The 22409-nt window shown below is 43.8% G+C and overlaps 1 long non-coding RNA gene across 1 annotated transcript in view; it reads right to left on the bottom strand.

Annotated features, from left to right (window-relative positions):
• Positions 1–19696: 19696 nt before the first annotated feature.
• LOC106968858 (uncharacterized) overlaps positions 19697–22409 on the bottom strand; it is a 109466-nt gene continuing 106753 nt past the window's right edge. The window contains exon 12 of the long non-coding RNA XR_008297086.1: positions 19697–22155. This is a non-coding gene — a long non-coding RNA (uncharacterized LOC106968858). The remainder of the gene's footprint in view (positions 22156–22409) is intronic.

Genomic DNA, 22409 nt, shown 5'->3' with positions numbered 1-22409 from the left:
GCATTTACCCCTTTTCGCCTTTGTCAACAATCATCAATCTGTGATCAGCATGATTAACAGTGTCTGGTGCAATGGATTTCCATGCTTACAGAATGCATCAAAGAAGAAACGCTGAAATACTCATGTTACTTCTCTTTCTCACCCTCTCCCAATTACAGAAAATGCATTGTCAACATAGCCAGGAATTAACAATGCAGACGATAGTGTCCAGCAGTTCCTGTTTAAATCCCACCCCGCTCCTTGCCACGTGGGTCAGCTTGGGCCAATTAGTCAACATTTCTGAGCTTCAGATTCCTCACCTGTGAAACTGAGATTACAACAGTCACTACTTCATAGACAGGTGAAGACTTAAAGGGATAGGTGTAGAACCTTGAGCATAGCAGCTGACATATAAATAAGTATTCGCTAAATGGCAGGGGTTGTTATTACCCTTACTATAAACATGCTCTGGGAAATGGTTACTACTTCTTTCATAAGGACTTAATAGAATAGCTGCTCTAAGAGGGTTGTGTAAAAGTTGATCTTTCCATGAGAATCTGTTAACTTAGTCTAAATGGTCCATTTTCAAAACAGGTGCACCTACTTTCTCCCCAACATGTCACAGGAGAATCTCCACTTGCGGGATGATGCTATTCACTCCTGGGATCCATTCTCCTCAGTGTTTGATTAGTTTGTCATGAAAAGAGAGCAAAAGGGTAAACACAGAGTTTGTGAGGACAACAAGTTTGTTGTCTTTCTTGTCAAACACTACGTGGAAGATACTTCTATGGTGGGCATAGGAATCACAACAGTTGTCTATTCCCATTGAAACGGAAATATTGCCCTCACATAGAAGATATTATTGTCTAATTGAAATACTTGACGAATGAGTTGAAGAAGTAGTAAAGAGAAAGAAGTGCTTGGTGGTATTAGAAATAAATTAATAAAAGATTAAACTTCAGGAAGATTAACTTGAAGACAATTTGTAGTATAGATTAAAAGAGGGGAACTCCCTAGAGGAAGATTGTTAAGATAATTATTTGTCGTCTAATCTGATTTCCTTTTCTTGAGTGAGCCACTAGACTGGTAAACTGGGGATTTTAGTAAATTAATTAATATCCTGCCTAGATCCTTAATGGATTCAGAGTGGCTGAAGACCTGAAATATTGTTCTCATTAGAAACTTTAGTTTTTTATACTCTCAGTTTTATTATACTCTCATTCATTCATTCATTCATTCAATCATCCCACAGCTATTGATGGATGGTCTACCACCTGCCAGGCACTTTGCTATTGTTGAGCATATATTTGTTGATAATGTCATGGCCCTTGGCCCTGATGAGCATACAATCGTGTTCTAGTTGATGAGAAACTCTGTGTACTCGACTATTTTGTTCTTTCCCGCATTTGAGCCAACCATGTAGCACGTTGTAAACATTTAACAAAACTGTTTTGGTTCAGAACACTGATGTACGTCTAGGTATCTGAAGGTGGCAACGTCTTGGAGAGAAGCAGATTATTCCAGAAAGATGCTGTTCATATTAGGAGCACCATGGAAGACTCAAGTCTCAGGAGGCGATCGATCATCATGATTAGTGCTGCCAAACAGCTAAGGTTAAACTGTCATTTAGAACGCAACTAAATGTGATTCAACAAGACAGGATGACTACATATAACCACAAAAACTGGTTTGACTTCCCCCATTTCCAGCTAGTAAATCTTGACATTTTAAGTAACACTTTAATCATATAAGCGAAGGTTCTTTCTAGTGTAACTCACCAGGAGAGTCAAAATAAAGAGGCTAATGAATGGCGTGGCGAATTTTACTTACCCCTGCAGCCAAAGGATAGGTAGAAAATGAATACAGTATTAACATATGGGGGATATTATTAGTTGTAATTATAGCTGTAGCTAACATTTACTGAACACATTATACTCAGCACTGGGCTGAGTGCTTTATGCACATTATCTTCTTAAATCCCCAAGGAAACTCCAAGATGTAGTATTTTATTTAACAGATTACACATCTTAGGTTCAGAGAGTTTGAGTAACTAGTCCAAAGTCACATAGCCTATAAGTGGGCGAGCAGGGATTCCAACCCAGGTTGGTCTGACTGTGACACTTTGCCTAAGTATTATATACAGCTTCCTTCTGTGCTCTTCCTTCTCTGGAATAGTTTTCTACCGATGGCCAGTGTACCTTAAAAAGTTTTCCAGGTAGTGGGGCACCTGGGTGGCTCAGTCACTTAAGAGTCTGACTCTTGATTTCAGTTCAGGTTATGATCTCAGGTCATGAGATCCAGCCCTGCATCGGGCTCCGTGCTGAACATGGAGTCTAAGATTCTCTCTCTTCCTCTTTCTTTGCCCCCCCCCCCCTGTCTGTCTCGAAAACAAATAAAAATAAAAACAAATTTCCAGAAAGCATCTAACATTTACTTAACTCGTAGATTCAAAAACATACTCAACAGAAAATACTCAGTATTTTACCCAGTGTTATGTTAGAAAGTATTCAGGGTAGGGAGGGCTCAGGAGAAGTCTGGGATGGCTACAGGAGAGAGCTAAGACTTGAGAGGAGCCTGGATGGATGGGTGGGGCTCGAACGGGTGGGAAGGAAGAGAAGGGCACTGCTCCTGGGAGCTGAGATTAGGAGCTCCAGAGGCAAAGGCCAGAGGCTGAGCCAGCCAGGGCAGAAGGCTCAGGCTGGAGCGTAAAGGCAAATAACGTCAGATTAGGACACGAAGGGACACCTGCGTGGCTCAGGAGGTTAATCATCCGACTCTTGATTTCGGCTCAGGTCATGATCTCAACGTTTGTGGGATCGAGCATTGTGCGGGGCTCTGCACTGACAGTGTGGAACTTGCTGGGGATTCTCTCTATCCCTCCGCCACTTGTGCTCTCTCTTTATCTAAATAAATGAACTTCAAAAAAAGAAAGATTAACATGGTGAAAACAGAGTCTTGAAGGCCTTCCGTGCCACGAAGAGGACATAGGGAAAAAAAAAAAAAAAAACACGAAAGTATTTATGGGGCATGATTGCATTGTGACCGCTATTGACAGCCTCCTTGTCCCTATTGCCTTTCATTGCGACCTGGCAGCGTCTCTTACCAAGAGCGGGAGTCATGTTTCCTACCTGGGAATGCGGGCTTTCCTGTAGCTTGCTTTGGCCAATAGTATACGGCAGACTAAGTTTCTGAGTTGAGGCTTCTCAAGAGAGTTTGCTGTTAAGTGGAACTGTGCAAGGCAGCTTCCGCTGCCTCTTTTGGACTCCTCCCATGCCTTGAGAAAGAGCTCAGTCCGGCCGGCCAGAGGGGGTGAGATCGCGTGGAGGAAAGACCATCCCAGACTAGACAGCCCCTAGCTGACTCACCAGCAGACCACAGACGGGGGTGAACGCAGTTTAGATCAGCTGAGCTCAGCCCCACGCAGCCTACCCACCCCGCTGACCCACAGACTCATAAGCACAAATAAACGTCAATTCCTGTATACCAAAGAAGTTTGGGGTTGTTCACTCTGCATTACTGTGGCACTAATAGCTGATATAATATAGATTTTATGGAAAAGATGCAAAACCCTATCTTTTATTCCCCCTTTTTAGTTCATTTAATTATTTATTTTTAATTTTTTTTAATGTTTATTATTTGAGAGAGAGAGACAGAGGCAGAGACAGACAGCAAGCAGGGGAGGGGCAGAGAGAGAGGCAGACACAGAATCAGAAGCAGGCTCCAGGCTCTGAGCTGCCAGCACAGAGCCCTACATGGGACTCGAACCCACAGACCCCGAGATCACGACCTAAGCCGAAGTCGGCCACTCAAACGACTGAGCCACCCAGGCGCCCCATCCCCCCCTCCCGTTTTTTTTTTTTTTTTTTTAATGGGAGCAGTCCAGGTAATTAAGAATTAATTTATCTTTCTAACCCTCTGCCATTTAGGAAAAATATCTAGGGTCAGCATGGCCAGGGATTAAGGTAGCAGGCAACAGTATCAGGCAGCTTCAGGTTGAATCTCATTCCCTTGCTAATTGAATCACCTTGAGTAAATTTCTCAACATTTCTGGGCTTCAGATTTCTCATCTCTGAAATTGACATTACAACGGTAACTACTTCCTAGACAGGTGAAGACTTAATAAATGGATAGATGTAGAACCTTTAGCACAAGGACTGCCTTATAAATAGTATTCACTGCATGGTAGGTGTTAGTATGAGAAATACTGTGCTCTGGGAAATGGTTATTAGTTATTTTGTAAGGTCTTACTACTACCCTAGGCGGGTTGTTTCGCTTTCCAAGAGAGACAGTTATCTTAGTCTAAATGTCTTATTTTGAAACCAGCTGCACTTACCTATTTTCCCACCACGTGCCATAGGAGGATCTCCACCTGCGAGATGATGTAATTTGCTCCTGGGATCACCATTCTCTTCATTGCCTAGATAGCTTATAATAAAAAGAGAATGACTGGGTAAATAAACAGTTTGGGAGAGACTTGTTTTTCTTGTCCAACAGTGCATTTTTAAGACATTTGGGCAAAAACATCATAACAGTTGCCTACTTGCGTTGAAATGGAAATATTACCTTTAAAGACATGTCAGTATTGTCTAATTGAATTGACTAGGAAAAGAGACAGACATGATAGGTGGTGTCAGGAATAAATTACTAAAAGATTAAACTTCAAGAAGATTAATTTGGAGATGATTTGCAGCGTAGATTAAAAGGGGAAAATCTCAAGAAATTCTATGCAAGCCACCAGTCGGGAGTCAGGGGACTGTTCCAGATAAAGCGTGTCTGGAATGTGTCAAATGAATGTGACAAAATTTGTCGTGAAATTCAGAAAAAAAGGAAAGAAAAAAATGGACAGAGCACCACACAGGTAAGTGGTATAGATTAAACACACGGTTCCGGGAGTGCAGTTTAAGTGCGTCCGTGCCAAGAAGTCCACGTATAGATACGTGTCTTTAGTAGGGATTCTGTCGACACTTTTGACAATGACATGTTACTGTGCAAATCCATAGGTGACACAAAACTGGGGAAAATTCTATGCAGTCTAACAGATGTTGACCACCAAAGAAGGTGAAATAAAATATATTTGGGGGCAAGATCATGGAATGTTTTTTTTTTTAATGTTTATTGATTTATGAGAGAGAGACAGAATGCGAGCGGGGGAGGGGTCTCCCCCAATCCCTTTTTCCTGGGCCCCTCCCCTGTCTGTTGTGTGAGCCACCACCTGCATCTCTCTTTGGCTGGGAACCACATGAGCTGCTTTGGGTGAAGACGCAGAAGTCCTTGAGGGGTTATGTCACCCCCAGGGCACCTTTTAGCTCAGGACTGCCTGCTGTGGGGTATGAAAGCCTAGCTCTCCAGCCTCCAGTAGGGCAAATGCTGAGAGACATTTTAGAGTTCAGACTGGCAGGGCCAGTGTGAGACTGAGATTTTGCCTGAGATAGCGTCTGTGATTGGCTTTTACCCCATCCCCTCTGCTGATTCCCCTACTCCTTCACTGTTTTCTCCTAAGAGCACTGAATAAATTACCGGCAAATGAATCCCAGTCTTGGGGTCTCCTTCTGGTGAGTCTGACCTAAGACAGCCAGTGATCTCCTAGAAGTCAGGCTGTGAAGTTTTCAACATCTCATCCCCAGGAGGTGGCAGAATGCCAGGCATAGGGTAGGTGGCTCATGAAATCTTGGAACAACGGAAAGAAGGAAGGAAGGAAGGAAGGAAAGACAGAGGGAGGGAAAGAAGATAACCTGAGGGACTGTCAAGGAAAAATACGACACAGAGATGTGAATAGAATGTTTCAAATACATACTCAGAGGTATTAGCAAGATTTTTATGGGACATAATTCAGGCATGTGAAACTTCTAAGGATAAGAAGAGAGAAGAGAGGAAGGTTGAAGAAAGGCAAACACACATCTATGGAGGGCTATTCATTCCCATTTGGGAAGTATTTATGGAGCACCTGGTACGTGCCTGTTTTTGGCGCTTGGTATACATCAGTGAACCAAATAAGGACCCCCACGCTGCATTGGACTTACATTTTAGTGGGATAAAATGGGAAACAGGAAACCTGAAAATAAGTCAATATGTAAGAAAGTATGTGTTTGGAAAAGAGAAAAAAGTTGAGCTAAGGAGCTCAGAGTGGGTGGAGGATGGGGGGCAGAGCTTGTAGCTTTGAACAGGTCCAAATAACTTCCACTGAAACGATGAGACGTGAATAAAAACTCGAGATTGAGGGGTTATGTCGAGTACTGGCGGGACAAATGTTCTAAGAGGGGAGAAGAGCTAGACAAATGGTATATCTCCAAGGAATAACGAGGAAGCCAGTGTGGCTGGAATGGCATGAAGGAAAGAGAAGAGGGCAGAGGGGAAGGTGGGGGTCAGAGCATCCAAAGCACTGCAGACCACTGTAGGAATTCTGGATCATGGCAGTTTCACTCAGAGCTTTAAAGATGGTAGACCTCAGTCCGAATCTCCATTCTGCTCCTCCTACGCGACTTTAGCCAGATGACTTCTCTTCTTCGAGCCACTGTTTCTTCATCTATGAAACGGGTACAGTAATAGTAAGGTCGTTAGGAGAATACAATGAAATATTTAGCAGGTAAGAGAGCTCAATAAAATGTTGGGTAAAGTAACACGGATCTGACAGCTCAGACGTAGGCTTAGTCAGCGTCAAGTCTTGATGTCCCTCCCTCCCTCACCCTGGAAGTGATTCTGTAAGAAGAGGCAAGAAGTGACACTTAGACTCTCAACAGCTATCCTATATGCAAAAGGATTTAGCAAAGACGTCAGGGCAAGTGGCCCTTTGTTCACCCAGATGGAGATTATGGGGCAAATAGAGAGGAGATCATTAACCCAGTCACTACTGGAGCAAGCAGGAGTAATAAGCCTTTTCCTTTTTTTTTTTTTTTTTTTTTTAGCGTTTTTATTTTTGAGACAGAGAGAGACAAAGCATGAACGGGGGAGGGTCAGAGAGAGGGAGACACGGAATCTGAAACAGGCTCCAGGCTCTGAGCTGTCAACACAGAGCCCGACGCGGGGCTCAAACTCATGGACCGCGAGATCATGACCTGGGCCGAAGTCGGCCACTTAACCGACTGAGCCACCCAGGCGCCCCAACCTTTTCCTTTTTTTTAAGGAGAGGCAGATGGCCCATGCATCCAAACCAAGGTTTAAAAAAATTTTTTTTTCAATGGCTATTTATTTTTGAAAGAGAGAGAGACAGAGCGAGCCAGGGAGGGGCAGAGAGAGAAGGAGACACAATCCAAAGCAGGCTCTAGGCTCTGAACTGTCAGCACAGAGCCCGATGCGGGGCTCGAACCCACAAACTATGAGACCATGACCTGAGCCAAAGTTGGACGCCCAACCCAGGCACCCCTGCATCCAAACCAAGCGTTAATTCTTCCAGGGTTGGGTGTCCATGGGGGTGCTTCCTCGCATCTTGTCCCCCGCACCCTCATTTCAGGGAAGTGTTTCAGCTCAGTGAGCCTCAGACATTTTTTCTTGGAAGTTCACCATTTGCTCCTCCCCATCTGCCAGGGTCTATAGGAAAATGGTCAAACAGACCAGATTATGGGTAGCTTTTTCAAGGTATGTTAATTGCAAATGCAGCACCCAGGAAGGGAGAAAGAATCTTCTTAGTGGAGGATGTCGGGCACAGAGGTGGAAGGCAGACTTTGGAATCTGTATCTCAGCTCTAACACCTGCTACTAGGTGGCTGGTAATGCCCTCATTTCTTTGTTGGGAGGTGATCCCTTGCTTAGATGGGATGAATCCCTTGCATAATAATAATCACAGCTAACATTTAGTATAGGAATTGTCAGGTCCCAAGCACTGTCCTAAGTGTTTCATATTTGTTAACTTCCATGATCTTAAAATCACGTCATGGATATATGCTCTGGTTATCTCCATTACAGAAAATGCGGGACAGGGAGCATGAGGTCAGGTAGTAACGGAGGGGGTGATATGAGCCCGGGAACTCTGTGGCAAAGGTGATGTGGCCTGCTGTTGCTTAGAAGTTTTTGTCGTATTTCCCTTTCATCTTATCAGTATTCTAAGTGGGAGCTGTTGCAGACTTTACTCTGACTTTTGTTTTATTCCCTTTCAGCTCTAGATGATATTTAACAGTATCATCTAATATTAACCCGCTAATAAACTGGTTTAATTGGATGACATAAACACTGTGCAGTCTTCTGAAACCAGAGCACGAAAACATTGCCACCAGCCTGGCAGTGACTTTCTAAACATACGTGGCACAGGAGCTGCATAAAATTCCAGCAGGAGTCCCATACAAGATTGCTTTTTGGCTCAAATTGCTTGCAATCTTATTCCGAAGGCAATCAATGGTCCTAACAAAATATCACAGCATTTGGTTCACTGGCACCTCACAACACAGGACAATCTGAATCTGATTGGACTGAGCTGTGGGTGATCAATTCTGTGATAATTGTTCTCTCACTCTCCAGCTATTTCTATGAATATGGTGCACTCCCACAAGTTTTTTAACAAGTAGCAATTTATAGTACTGATATTTTGTGGGGAGAATGGTTGTTACTTCCAGGAACTCTCCAGGAGCTCCAAAATTGGTCATTATCGCCAGACACTGAATCACAATGTGGTTTTTGCTCTCAGATTTCCCCAGCAACTTCCTCCAAGAGAGGCAGGTTTTTGGGTGTGGAAAGAATGTGAGACCGGAAGCAGGAATCTCAGGTTCTGTCCCAGCTTTGTTTTCACAGTTCTATTCCCTTCAGTGAGTCTCAGCTTCCTTGTTCGTTCATTAAAAAAGGCATTAGACAAGGCACAGGTCTTACAAACTGGCATTCGTTCATTCTTTCAACAAAAATTCACTGTGTACTTCTGGGGGTCAGTTCTCTCTAAGACAAGGGAATCAAACAGGTAGCAAAACATGCCTAATTTCTTGTCCTCATGGCATGTATACTTTGTGAGAAGATTGTATTTCCCCAAAATGGTCCCAGCAGTTTTTCTAGCCCCATGTGTTTTTCCAGAACTTTGTCACTGTCTGTCCAACATGAAGCCTATTTCTCTCCCCTTGTACCTGGGTGGGTTTGTGACTGCCCCAAGCAACAGAGTGTGACAGAGTGATACTATGTGATGCCCAGGCCAGGCCACCTTCCCTGGTGCGCTCTCTCTCTCTCTCTCTCTCTCTCTCTCTCTCCTTCTCTCTCTCTCTCTCAATGCTCGCCCTTGGGACATAGGCACTTGCACAGTGAGGAAGTCTAAACAAACACATGTACAGTGACCATGTGAATATGGCCTGAAATGTAATAAATGCTTACTATTGGTTATCATTACCTTAGCATAAAGTAGAGAAAAAGATACTATTTTTAGCAAGAAAAGAGAGATATCAGAGGCAATACAGACCTTGTCATCTTAGAACAATCTTGCATCTCCAAAGAGAAATGAAGAACCAGGATCAGAGACGTGAATTAACCTGCTCAGGGGTCATACAGGTAGTAAGAACAGAATTTTGCTGCTAACTCCAATGTTCTTGGTTCTAAGGGTCCTTCCTACTACATGATGGAATTAAATGCCCATGAGTAGGCCTGTACTTTATCTCATAGCTGTATAACTTCTATGCCTTCGTTTTTAAGTTTAAATTTTTGTGAAATACCAAAGAGTATGCTGTAAGTTATACTTCAAACATTCAACTGGAAATGCAGCCATGAACTAAACAAACGAGTTGTGTTAGTAAATAGAAAAGTTGAGCAGCATGTTACTCAGCAAGCGACAAAGAATAAATATTGAATATTCTTCAATTCAAATATGGCATGCAAATGATATAAATGCATAGTGTTCTGTGCATTTAAATACAAACAAGAGTTTCAGAGATACTGCCAACCTTTCATCAGAATCTGTCTCTAATTAAAGACACTTTCTGTAGGTGTAGCCCAACGCAGCTTGTAAGTAGGTACCCAGTCTGTTGGGACTGAGTAATTGGCATTTTACTTGCCTTCATTCTCTCTGCATACTTGGACTTCATTTATCGGTGTTTTTCGTGATTGGCAAGAGTCCACACGGTCAGCTAAGAGCGGGGAGCACACGGGGCAGGAGGAAGGACGCCTGGCTTCCAGAACCAGGTCTGTCTCTGACTCACCATATGACCTCGGGCCAGTCATTCCAGCTCATCAAACTTCAACCTCCTCATTTATAAAATGAATCGAGGTAGATTAGCTTTGAGAGACCAAATATACTTGTTGTATGCACTAACTCTCATTAATTAATAACATGTTCTGAAGGCTACGATGTGAAGAATTCTCAAGACGGTCCAGGTTGGGCAGAAACAAGCTTCATGTCTGATTAGCCACATCTGCCCCGGAAGAGGGATAAAAAGAGGAAGCACAAATGCCTTAAAGTAGCAGTGTGATTTGACAAATTGAGAGAAGATAGGTGGGGATTCTCGGCAGGGGAAACTCCATGAGCAAAGGCAGAGGGTAGAAATTTGCTGCTGGTCCTCGGAGAGGAACCAATAAACCAATCTGATGAGATTGGCCCCATTTTTTCCATACTTCCATCATGATACTCTCCATTTGCATTCAATGATAATTACACATCTATTTCTCCCTCTGGAGAGTGAGATGCTTGTGGACAGGAACTGTGTAGATCTTACTCTGGAGATGCAGTGGAACAATGGCCCAATACTTAGATGCTGGGGTAAGATCCGGGTTTGAATCTTGACTCTGCCATTTATTAGCTGTAGAAGGTTGATACCTCCTTTAAGTTTTGGTTTCGTCAGCTGTAAGATAGATGATAATAACACCCGCCATCCATACTTATGACCCACATGAATGTGGTTAGTGCGAATAAATTGCTTAGCTTGTGTTTAGGCTGTTAGGCAGTTAATAGACATAAGCTACCATCATCATTAGTCCTTGAATGCCTAATGGCTAGAATGGGGATGGCACATGGTAGGAAAACAATAGACATTCTCTGCACAAATACTTACATAAGCACATACATGCACGCAGGTGTGAGTGAATGGTGAAAAGGAAGCTTGGAGCTCTTACATTTCAGGTCAATTTTCAGCTCTGGAGGGACCTGACTATCATACTAGCAATGTGGATTATATCTTGAAAGAAATAGGGCTGTTAAAGGTTTGGAGCAGGAAGATACACAGTAGCCCTGAGTCGTCTCTTAATTGCCATCAGCAGGGGAAAGGGTGGAGGGATGGGACCAATGCTAACCCTAGGCAAAAGGGTGGAGCCATTAGGCACCAGGGCCCTGTCGATCTTCAACATGGAGTCAGTGTGGAACTGAAACCAGCAATCAGAGAAGACAAATCACTTCTAAGCAATACACACACACACACACACACACACACACACACACACACATACACGCATGTATATATTTGTAAATTTGAATTTTGTGGGCTGACTGTTGATCAAATTACCTATATAACAGACATGTCCACCTTCATTGGGGGTTGTATGGATATAGTCTCTTACTGTAAGATTGATTGTTGTCAGATTGTACGTTGAAGGAAGGAAAAAGCCACACAACTAGAATCTGGACTGCTTTCATAGTCCCAACACTTTCATGAGGGCTTAACATTTTTGCTGCGTCCTCTGCTGGCCTCATCAAGAGACATAAAGCACCAGGAATAGAGGACAATGAGACTGGGCAAATCCCTGGTTTCATTTACTAGTAAGGTGACCCAGGACTATTGCTTCAATCTCTTGGAGACTCAGTGTTTATATTTGCAAAAAGTATAGAACTTGTAGAGTGCTGGTGAGGATTTACACTTATGGTGACCACAACCAGTGAATTATCTATCTATCCTGCTTCTGGGCACACAGAGGCCCCCAAATAATAATAATAACAATAATAAATGATTTATTATGTATTTCTATGTTTTATATTATGATTAAGCCTAAGTTTTTATATATTATAATTAATTAATTACTTCAGTTGTCAGGTCCTCAGGAATTTTGTATACCTCCTTCCCTACTTGCAAAATCAATATTTATTTATCAACATCATCCCTGCCCAAACTGTTTGCTTGAGCCAGAGAGCAGTTCGTAAAAAGGAACTGAACCTGCTCCAGCTTGCTTGAGAAAAAGGGAAATTTACTGCAAACGAAATACACAGATACAACAGGCAATCTCACAAACCTCCAAGGCTCAGAAATAATACTCTGGCCACAGAGGGACGAGAGGTGGAAATGTAGAACACGAACTTACATGCTTTGTCCATCAGTGACTTCAACGGGTTCCATTTCTCTCCATTTCTTGGGGACTGGATGGTCCCTCTCATACTTACTTCTGACCCTCCTGACTTGCTGATTCATTTGCCATTGACCCATCGTGGCCAATAGCTACCAGATGACGTACCCTTATGGCCGCAGCCCACAGTCCCCAGTAAATGAAGACTATGTCTCTTAATACCTGTCCTCAGGCTGGGATGACTGGCTCAGCTCCAGTCCACATGCTGTTTCCTCTTAGGCGAGATGTTCACCCTGGTCTGAGGTAGGGATCGAATTGTATGTTGAAAGGCCCCTGCCAAAGTCATTGGGAGAGAAGTGATTCTTGAGAAGGCAGTGTGCAGAAGGCAAAGACACTAATAGACCCATCCTCTGTATAGAACAACAGTCTTCAAACATTCTGGACTGTGACTCTGTAAGAAGCACATTTTAAACATCGTGACCCGTCAGGCACCCCTCTCCCCAAACAAGTACTTATTAAAGTAACACTTAAATGCTAATATATACTGATATTTCTTAATTTGTTTCTGTTTCATGCTTTAACAGCACTGGCCACAACCACTTAAATTGATTTCACAACCTGTTAAAAAGCTGTGACCCACAGAACTAAAAAAAGTGGCATGGATCATTGGAATAGCCTTCTGATCTTCCCTTTCTTGTCCATTCTGCAGACATCTGTCAGATTACCTGTCTTTGAAGCCCAGACCCTATGAGATCATCAGAGATTTCCTAGTAGCTATGGAACAGATTCATCTTAAACGCCTTAGCCAACCGTGGCTCCTGCGCTCTAGCTTCATCACCCCTCTTCAGCCTTATTTCCTTGACACAAACTCTACACTCTGGGAACTAAATGTGCTAAATACTTTTCTATCTCCTCACTTGTTCCTCCTGCTTGGAACATGGTTCCACATATGGCTTCTTCCCAATCTTGCTCATCCTTTAGGGCTCACCTCCAGTCCTGCCTCCTGCATCATCTTCCCTTAGTTTCTCAACCAGATGTGCCTTCTCTTTCCTCTGAAACCATTTCTTTCATAATTTCATTGAAGTAATGCTCACTGTCCAACCAGTCTTGGGATTGTATTATAATTGCACGGGTACTCGCTTTCTTGCCCTACGTTGAATCGCACCGTGGGATTCAGGGGTTGGGGAGAAGTAAGATGTCTAGTTAAATTTGAATTTCAGATAAACAATAAATCTTATCTCAGTATTACATGGGATATACTATTCTGCCATTCCAACTTTTACTGGATGTCCTGTATTTTATCTGGCAAACCAAGCCCCACTGGATTGTAGCTTTTTGAAGTTAGGTATTATGTTTGGCTCACCTTTTTACCTGCCTTTCAGGAATGAAAGTGGCCTTCAAACCCCTGAGAGAGAATCAATTCTCCTTGGGTATACTCGCTGTTCCCCTGGATGCTTCTTAAAATCTTTTTATTTACTGAGCGCCAGAAGTCATTTCAAATTTGTCACCAAATTACCCCCACAGTAGGAAAGGAGGACTGTGTGATAGGGAATAATTAGCTCCCCTCAAGTGTACATACACACACACACACACACACACACACCACACAATTACTCTTACAAGGATATAACAGCTCTGTTTTTAATGTCTTCAATTGCTCACCAAGGAATACAAATTGATGCTAAAAAAATTTTAAAGGCTCTTTTTACCTTGTAACTTTGCATAACTCCCGCACACTGTTGCTTATCTCTGGAGCGATCCCAGCTGAAGAAATACCAAGTAGGTTGGATTGTGACACAGTTGGGAGAGGGAACAGCCTGGGGGTGGCTCCGGAAGAAGATGGGCTGGGGAAGTCCCAGGCACAGAGCTGTGTCTCTTGAGTGGGAGGCAGGGAATAAAGCCAGCACAGTGTTTCCCAAACCTGCTGTAACAGGAGACTCACCTGCTAGACTGCCTTGAACATTTTTTACCATTAGGCAACTTAGAGACACATGGGCATGGGAGTCAAGAGCCCAGGCTTTGCAATCAGAAAATGATCCGTTTCCTGACTCCTGAGCTTACCAGCTGGCTATGTGGTCATGACTAATCATCCCACCATTCTGAACTTCAATGTCCAATAAAATGATGATTAGAATAGTTGTTTGTTTGTTTGTTTTTTAGAAAAGTTGCCACTACATGAAGCTCAGATTCCCACAGGCTTTCCCTGGATCTGTTTGTTCTGGGACAGTGGTTCTCAAAACGCCATGCTCTGACCAGCACGACCATCATCTGAGAACTTGTTAGAAGTGCACATTCTCAGGCCCCACCCCAGATCTGCTCATGGAAACTCTGGAGGTGGGGCCTCCTCATCTGACCTGTTTCCACAAGCCCTCCTGGTGATGCTGATGCACTGACGTTTGAGAACCACCGCTCTGGTGCCTTCTGCTTTGGCAAATCGTCATTGAGCAGATTCTTGCTGTTTTCTGCATCTTTGAGGGATCAATTCAACGGACGAACCTAAGCCAAGATATTCAAATGAAAGGACATCTTTTTGATATCAGCGTCTATTTGAATTTTTTTTCCAGCACAAGTGGGGGAGGGGCAGAGGGAAGGGGATAGGGATCCGAAGCGGGCTCTGTGCCGACAGACTGACAGCAGGGAGCTCAACGCGAAATGGGGCTCAAACTCACGAACCACAAGACCATGACCTGGGCTGAAGTCAGATTCTCAACCTAGTGAGCCACCCAGGTGCTCCAATGTCAGCATCTATTTGAATTCAAATCTCTTTACCATGTATTTGAACTCAAATCTCTTAACCAAAAGGAATGAGGAAGTAGGATATTTGATGTAGTCTTTCAGGAAACAGTTCTTTGAGTAATTTGATGATATATTCATTTATCCAAGTACTTTATACCTCCAGGTAGCCCAGGAACTGTGTGGGCTGCTGGTAACAGTGGAGTGAAAACAAGAATCAGTGAGCATTGCGCTCTTGGTCCTGGTCCCTGCCTTCATGGGGCTTCCAGCCTAGGGGGCCAGAGATATTTCTCCAAAATCCACAAAGGGGAACGTCCAGCAAGACAAGGGATACGGAGAGACATGAAGTAGGGAGAGTGGCTGCAATCAAGGGTGAAATCCGTTAAGGGAGGATCTTACTGTCATTTCTTTGAGAAAGCGCCACTTGAGTGAGCCCCGAAGGATAAACAGGACTTACTGTGCCCATGAGGTGAGCGAAGGCCATCGCACACAGGGGCACCAGCTTGTGTGAAATCCGTGGCAGAAGGGAGCGTGGCTGGAGCAAGGAGAGCAGGGAATACAGGGTCTGAGATCTAATGGACAGGCAAGCTGGGCCAGACCGTGGTAGCCAAAAAGGCCAAGTTTAGATATCACATCTTTTTCTCAAGAGCAGTGGGAAACACTCTTTTGCTTGTTCACGGTTAAACTCGCACACTGAGTACCCACTGCATACGAGCCCTGTGGCTTTGTTTTGGGTCGGTGGTCCTCAACCAGAGGGCTTTGCCTCCTTGGGAGCATTTGGCGATGTCTGGTGATATTTTTTGATTGTCACAGGGTTGAAGGGGCATCAGGGATGGGGGAAGCTGAACTGACATGTCGTGGATAGAGTCCAGAGGCTGTTGAATATCTTTCAATGCACAGGACAGTCCCTTGCGGCAAAGAGTGATCCAGCCCCAAACGTCAGCGTGCTGGGGCTGAGAACCCCTGAACTAAGCGAAGAAATATATGTAGGTGTCTATTTTTCTAATTAAAAAGTTGGGGGGCACCTGGGTGGTGCAGTCAGTTAACCATCCAGCTCTTGATTTGGGCTCAAGTCATGATCTCACAGTTCCTGAGTTCTAACCCCACATCGGGCTTCGTGCTGACAGTAAGGAGTCTCCTTGGGATTCTCTCTCCCCTGTCTTCCTGCTCCTCACCTGCTCACACACACACACACACACTCTCTCTCTGTCTCTCAAAGTAAATAAAGCTTAAAAATAATTTTCCTCCAAAGCGCATACCACTGCCCTATGAATAACCAACCAAAACCAACAAAATTTACTGGATCTCCACGGCTCCTCTCTAAAAGAGATACCGTAGCTCAGAAGGAGAATCCGGTCTTAACAAAACACACACTCACGCACATGCACCGTGGCTCCAAATTTAAGCGTTTGCATTTTCTGATTCTATGCCAGATAGAAAAGCATTCGACGTAGACACGATGCGGCGCGTGATCCCGCTTCTGCGGGGAATTTGTCCCTTGAAAACATATGCACGCAAATACATTTAAAAAATCCTCTGAAGTTTGAGAGAAAGAAACAAGAAAAAGCCTCTCGGGCCCTTCCCTGGTAGGAGAGTTGCAGTGGACGGCAAGAGAGTAGGAAGTATTCGCTGGCAGGTGAAGCCAGGAGGATGGGGGACGGATTTTGAGAATAGTTGCATATTCCTTATCAAGGCGGCCTTGGTGCAGCCAAAAGCCATCCCCAGAGTGTGTTCGAGAGGACAGGGGACCTCACATTCACCACAGGCGGCGTTTGCTGAGGCGTGAGAGCGAGGCCAGGTCCTTACCTCTTCGGTTTGCTCCAGGAAGAGCTGGCCAAATGCCCAGTGACCGCGGCGGCCTCGCTCGGCCCTTTCTTTCAGTTCGTTTGGCAGCTTGCTTCCTGGCCGTGTTCGTCTTCCTTTCCCTCTGTTGGCTCAGTGGACCCACGCAGACAGAATGGTGTTTGAGCAGGCCGCGGAGATCTGTGGGCTCCTCGGAGCTCCCGAGCGGGCCCTCCAAAGACAAAAGAGAGACCGGAGCTCCTGAAGGAAGAGAATGCCTCAGCCACGGACGGCCTCAGGGACTCAAGAGAGATCTAGAAGCGTGTCAGCTTTTGGCTTCGGCCATCCGCCCACATCGCTAATGCTAACGTTTCCGGCGGCTGCGGCGGCCCCTGGTGGTGCCGCAGCTGAAGCCGGCAGAGAGGGGCCCGGACCCTGGGCCCACCGTGACTTCTTCCTTTCCTATTTTGTGGAGAGTACATCCTGGCATTAGCTACAAAATAAGGCAAGTGCGAGTTCCAAGGCAGGACAGATTCTGCGATAATCTGAGAATTGATCACATCTTTAGGTCAGGTGGGATCAGGCCAATCAGAATTGGCCTTTCTTCTTCCCTTTTATAACCAACGATCCAGGTTGGAAGAGAGAGACCTTAGTGTCCTTGTCCACCTCCACCTCTATGACTTTGCTGAGCCCATTTTTCCAACCTCCTTGTGGAAAGAAGACCTTTCTCCAGACTATCCTCAGGGTCAAGAACTTTATTTGGATCCTGAATACGGTGCTGAGGGCACTGCCATGCCAATTTTACTCTAGAACACCCTCTCTTCTTGGCTGTCTGTTTGTTTGCTTAGGGGCTTGAAAATATTCCTTTTGTGAGGGATCAGAAATACCAAGGACAGGCAGTGACTTTGCCCTGCTTCGCTTGCTGAATGATACCTAATAGCGCCTAAACTCTGTAAGAGTTAAGAGTGCAAGCAGTCTGTGCCTCAACTGCTTCACCGCTACAAGGGGGAGAGAGCTTCAAAATGGGGGCCTACCTCATAAAGTCGCTATTCGCAGTACGCGAGATTGCGCACATAAAGCCTTTAGCATGGTGCGAAGCCAATAGTAGAGTCTGGCACCTATTAGTTATTATTTTGTTAGCACACAGAGACTTCGGGCAAAACCCAGAGTAAGCACATCCATCCTGGTGGCTGCCACATCTGGTCCCACCACTGACAAGAGGAAGGCCTTAGGCAATGGTGATGTCTCTACTGTGTGTCCTCTACCACTCGCCTCAGCCCTCCCTCCCTCCCACCCCCCTGCCCCCCACTACCTGGTTTGGACTAGGAATGAGCACAGCAACCAATCCACTCTGGGAGGCTCCGTGTGACGGGCTAGCAAAAGAACCCACAAGCAGACAAACACACTTCTCCGGCAGTAAAGACGAGTTCAGGCATCATAATTAACTCTAGCTCCAGGACTTTGGATTGGGAAGCATGGAGCCCCCACCTCCCCACGTTGCTAATGGCCCCAGGTGAAGCTGAAAGAGCCTATGCAGAGGAATGGGGTCACGATGAATCCAAGTATATGGAAGAAGCTAGGTGTGAGCATGGGGAAGTCACAAGAAAGCAGAAGCCCTGAGAAACAAACTGTGAGGTAAAGAGAAACAGGGAGCATTGGGCAAGGAAGCTTGACAGAGAGAGGAGAGGCAAAAGTCCACAAAGATGGGACAAAAAGTAGTGGGGTCAGCCTCTGGAGGGAGCATGGGTGGGAGCACCTGTACGAGTCCGCCGCTGAGATCGCAAGGCACTCTGAGTCCCCCTCTTCCTCCTCTCAGGCTCATTCACACTTGGGTTTCTATTTTGAGGTCTCTGTCTCCCTGACCGTGAACTTTCCCTTCTTAATGTAGTCTGAGTCTCTTCCTTGTGGCCAAAGAGTTAAAGTAAGGCAAATGCCCATAGAACTGTGCGAATATACATACACAGGGGTTCCCCATACGCTGTCTCCTCTCCTCATTCTTTGTTCATTTCTTGTTCATTACCTACATTTTTCAAAGGGATGAGCCTTGTTCTTTGCTCTGCTTTGCACGAGTTATGGCAGTCACCATGTCACCTTTTATGATCCCTGGGTACCCAGGATCAGAAAGAAATAGGCACTTCCTATTCATTGCTGCAGAGGGGTGATGATATATTTTAGAAGCCAGCCACTTGTCATCACACGGTATTTGTACCCTCTAAATTCACAGAAGTCAAGGTTCAGCTTTTGAGACATATTTCTGCTCTCTGCTCCTCCCCCATTCATGCTCTGTATCCCTCTCTCTCTCTCTCTCTCTCAAAAATAAATAAACATTGAAAGAAATTGAGACATATTTCAGCATTTTTCCTCCTAATTCTGAGGTGAGTTACAGCATGATGGAGGAAAAATAGCTTGGGCTCTGGAAGGCAGGAAACCGGAGGTGAAACCTTGACTGTTTCAAATCACTTCAGTGCTTTGAACTTGATACTCCCGGGGATGTCAGGAGAATTAAATGAGTAAACTTATGTAAATGTTCTAGCAGGTAGAAAACATTCAATGAATGCTGGGTTCCTCCCTCATTTCTCGCAAGATTAGGACACTTGGGGTTGCAAGCAACAGCAGACAATTCTAGCTATCTTAAATACACTGGGAAATACATGGTATAGATGCAGAAGCAAATCTCTGAGCTCAAGGGAAGAGATGCCACTGGACTTATCAGGGTTTGAACTTCCGGAAAGCCAAAAGGAACAGGAGTAGTATTTGGTTGACATTAACAGTTGTAATAATAGGGGTGCTGGGTGGCTCGGTCGGTTGAGCATCCGACTTTGGCTCAAGTTATGATCTCACAGGTGAGTTAGAGCTCTGCGTCGGGCTCTGTGCTGACAGCTCAGAGCCTGGAGCCTGAGGGATTCTGTGTCTCCCTCTCTCTCTGCACCACCCCCCACTCATGCTCTGTCTCTCTCTCTCTCTCTCTCTCTCTCTCTCTCTCAAAAATAAACATGAAAAAAATAGTAATAATAAATTAATAAATAATATCCATTTAATTAACAATATATAAATAACATAACAATATATATCTTTATAATATTTAAACATAATTTATAAAGATTAGGAGGATATTTACAAAGTTCTATAATAAAGCAAAAGGCAGTTTAGTTTTAAGAGGGGACCCTCAGAATAAACAATGTTAAGTACCAGTGCTTTATTCAGAAAAACCTGCAAATAAGATGCCTTTGGGACTGCTAACACCGGTGAAATAAAGTGCGAAAAAAGGTCAATTACAAGCACAGTAGTGAAGCAATAACAGGTACATATTCCAGTAGTATTGTCTTATTTTTCAGATTCTACAGGTTTTCTTAAGTACTGAAATAATTGTATTTATAAAGAAGTGGGAGGGGATGTATGTCTCCAACATTGCTGTTACTATTGAGGTTGCCATTAAATCCCTGTTTCACCAAACGTTATTTAAACAAATTCAAAAATGGTTTGAAAAATATGCAAAACTTCTCTTGGCACGCACTTTTAATTCTTCTTCCCTCTGCCATCCAACTTTTCCTGCTACTCAGTCCCACATCATATGGAGAATATGTCCATCCAAAACTTCTCAGACTATATTTCTTTCATTGTTTTGAAGTTAACATAGACTAAACAGCGGTATCTAAAATCTCAATTCTATGTTTCCAGAACTACCTCTGTTAGTCCTTCTTGGATAAGGTATCTAGCCATAATAATAGTACCCAAGATGGCAGGGTCACATATACCAAGCATGAGCCAACCTGAATGAGATACAGGTAAATGGATGTGCAAGGCTAGCGGTTGAACATGGGTTCTAGAACTGGACTCCGGAATCTGATTTCTACTTTCACCATCTCTATATATGTGAAGTTGGAAAAGCTCTTTGATGTTGCATGTCTCAATTTCCCCATATATAAAATGGAAACAATAAAGCCTACATCACAGGCTATTGGGAAGATTAAATGAACTGATCTGTGTAAATATCTTAGCATGGTGCCTTGTACCCAACTGTTAAAGAGTGGGAGGCAGACACAAGAAGGTGTTTATTATAACTGCATTACAGTACGTTTTGGTGACTGAATTTTAATTCCTCAAAAACATGCATTAAAATGCCAAGACTATTAACTCCATGAAAATACAGAGCATTTTGTGGGGGCTTTCATAGTTGGAAATCCCAAAGGCTGATTTAGAATTTCATTGAAAAAATAATCTAGTAATTTGTTCTTTTATTTTGGGTGCGCCAATTCTCACATAGAAATTACAGATTAAATGAGGTTATTAGCTCCAGAAGAAAGCCTTAAACTCTGCTCAAAGCATGAATAGATCTCAGGTAGAATAGAAGCTTGGTATCAATGACAACCCTAATCCATTTCTGTAAAGAGACTTTTAAACAGAATTCATACACACTCTTTGCCTTTAATGTACATTTTGGATTTGAATTGGAAAGTGACATTCTTGCTTTAGATGCATCCTGGATTTAAGATTTGACCACGGCCATTTTGCCCTGTCATTATAATAAATATCTTGCCTTATGAAACATAAGACTCCATTCACCCTGGGGCTGGAGTCACTCTTTTATACTATGTAAGGCATTTAGGCAGGGGCCCTAATTCTTTCAAGTCAATTCTTTTCAGGCTGCAATATTTTTCATCTACTGCTCAGGGAGACATAAGCTTTGGGGTGAATTAGGTCCATAAAAGCTTCCTCTGAAAGACTCATTTTTTACGGGTATTTGGATATAAAAAACGTGAGAGAAATGTGGTGATGTGTGTTTGTCAGATATGTATGTATCTTTGCATGGGTGGATAGATGGCTAACTGAATAGATTGAGAGATGGATGGATCAATGGGTAGGTGGATGAGTGGGTGGGTGAGTGGCTGGCTGGCTGACTGGGGGGATAGATCACACAATGGATATCATCTTTTTTTTTTTTATTGTTCAGCAGCCAACCATGGCAAGGTGCCATGACTATCAAAACTTTTTATCCTCTTAGAAATGTGCCACTGTGTGCATTCTTGGGAACCAGAAAGCAAATGGGTCCAAATTCTCTTTCTTGTCATTCTGGAAAGTTCAGGGGCAGGCAATTGAGCAGTCTCCTGTAGTGCTTGGCATTTGAGTAAGGGCTGTAGGGTGTGGTGTGGTGGCATTTGGAGGAAATCATCACCTCAGCAGCAGTAGTGGCCTGGGGATCCATGAATGGACCTGTTCCTGCTGGAAGAACTGTTCTGGTTCCTGATGGCTGGCCCTCCAGAGGTTGCTTGTTGTGGACTTGTTTTCGAAGCCTGTTTTTGCAGTATTGCTGGTCCCCTCATAAATTTTATTTTACTCAAGTCAGCAGGATTATTTCTATTGCAACCTAGGAGTCTGACTGATATAGAAGTGAGAAGTAATGGAGTCCCAGGCATATTCTACTTAGAATTTTCTTCACTTAGCCATTAATTTATTTGATATTCACAATGATGTTATGAGTCAGTTACTTGTATTATTCCTGTTTTGCAGAAAAGTAAACACAGAAAGCTTATATCATTTCCCCAGATTACACAGCTACTAGGAGCAGAACTTGCACTTGAATCCTGGTAGACTGACTCTAAAGTGTACTTAACTCTGCGTTCTTAACTATTATGCAAATATTGCTTTTGCAAAGATGGGAGTGGTGGAGGGAAGGAGAGAAAGATGTAGCAGAAACTATATGTCCACTAAAACTTTTTCCTTTTTCCTCCTGGCACACAGTTACACTGTATT

This window comes from Acinonyx jubatus, chromosome A2, assembly GCF_027475565.1.
Source record: "Acinonyx jubatus isolate Ajub_Pintada_27869175 chromosome A2, VMU_Ajub_asm_v1.0, whole genome shotgun sequence".
Taxonomy (NCBI): domain Eukaryota; kingdom Metazoa; phylum Chordata; class Mammalia; order Carnivora; family Felidae; genus Acinonyx; species Acinonyx jubatus.
The sequence above is the reverse complement of the archived record's forward strand: the minus strand, read 5'-3'. Positions and strand labels throughout refer to the sequence as shown.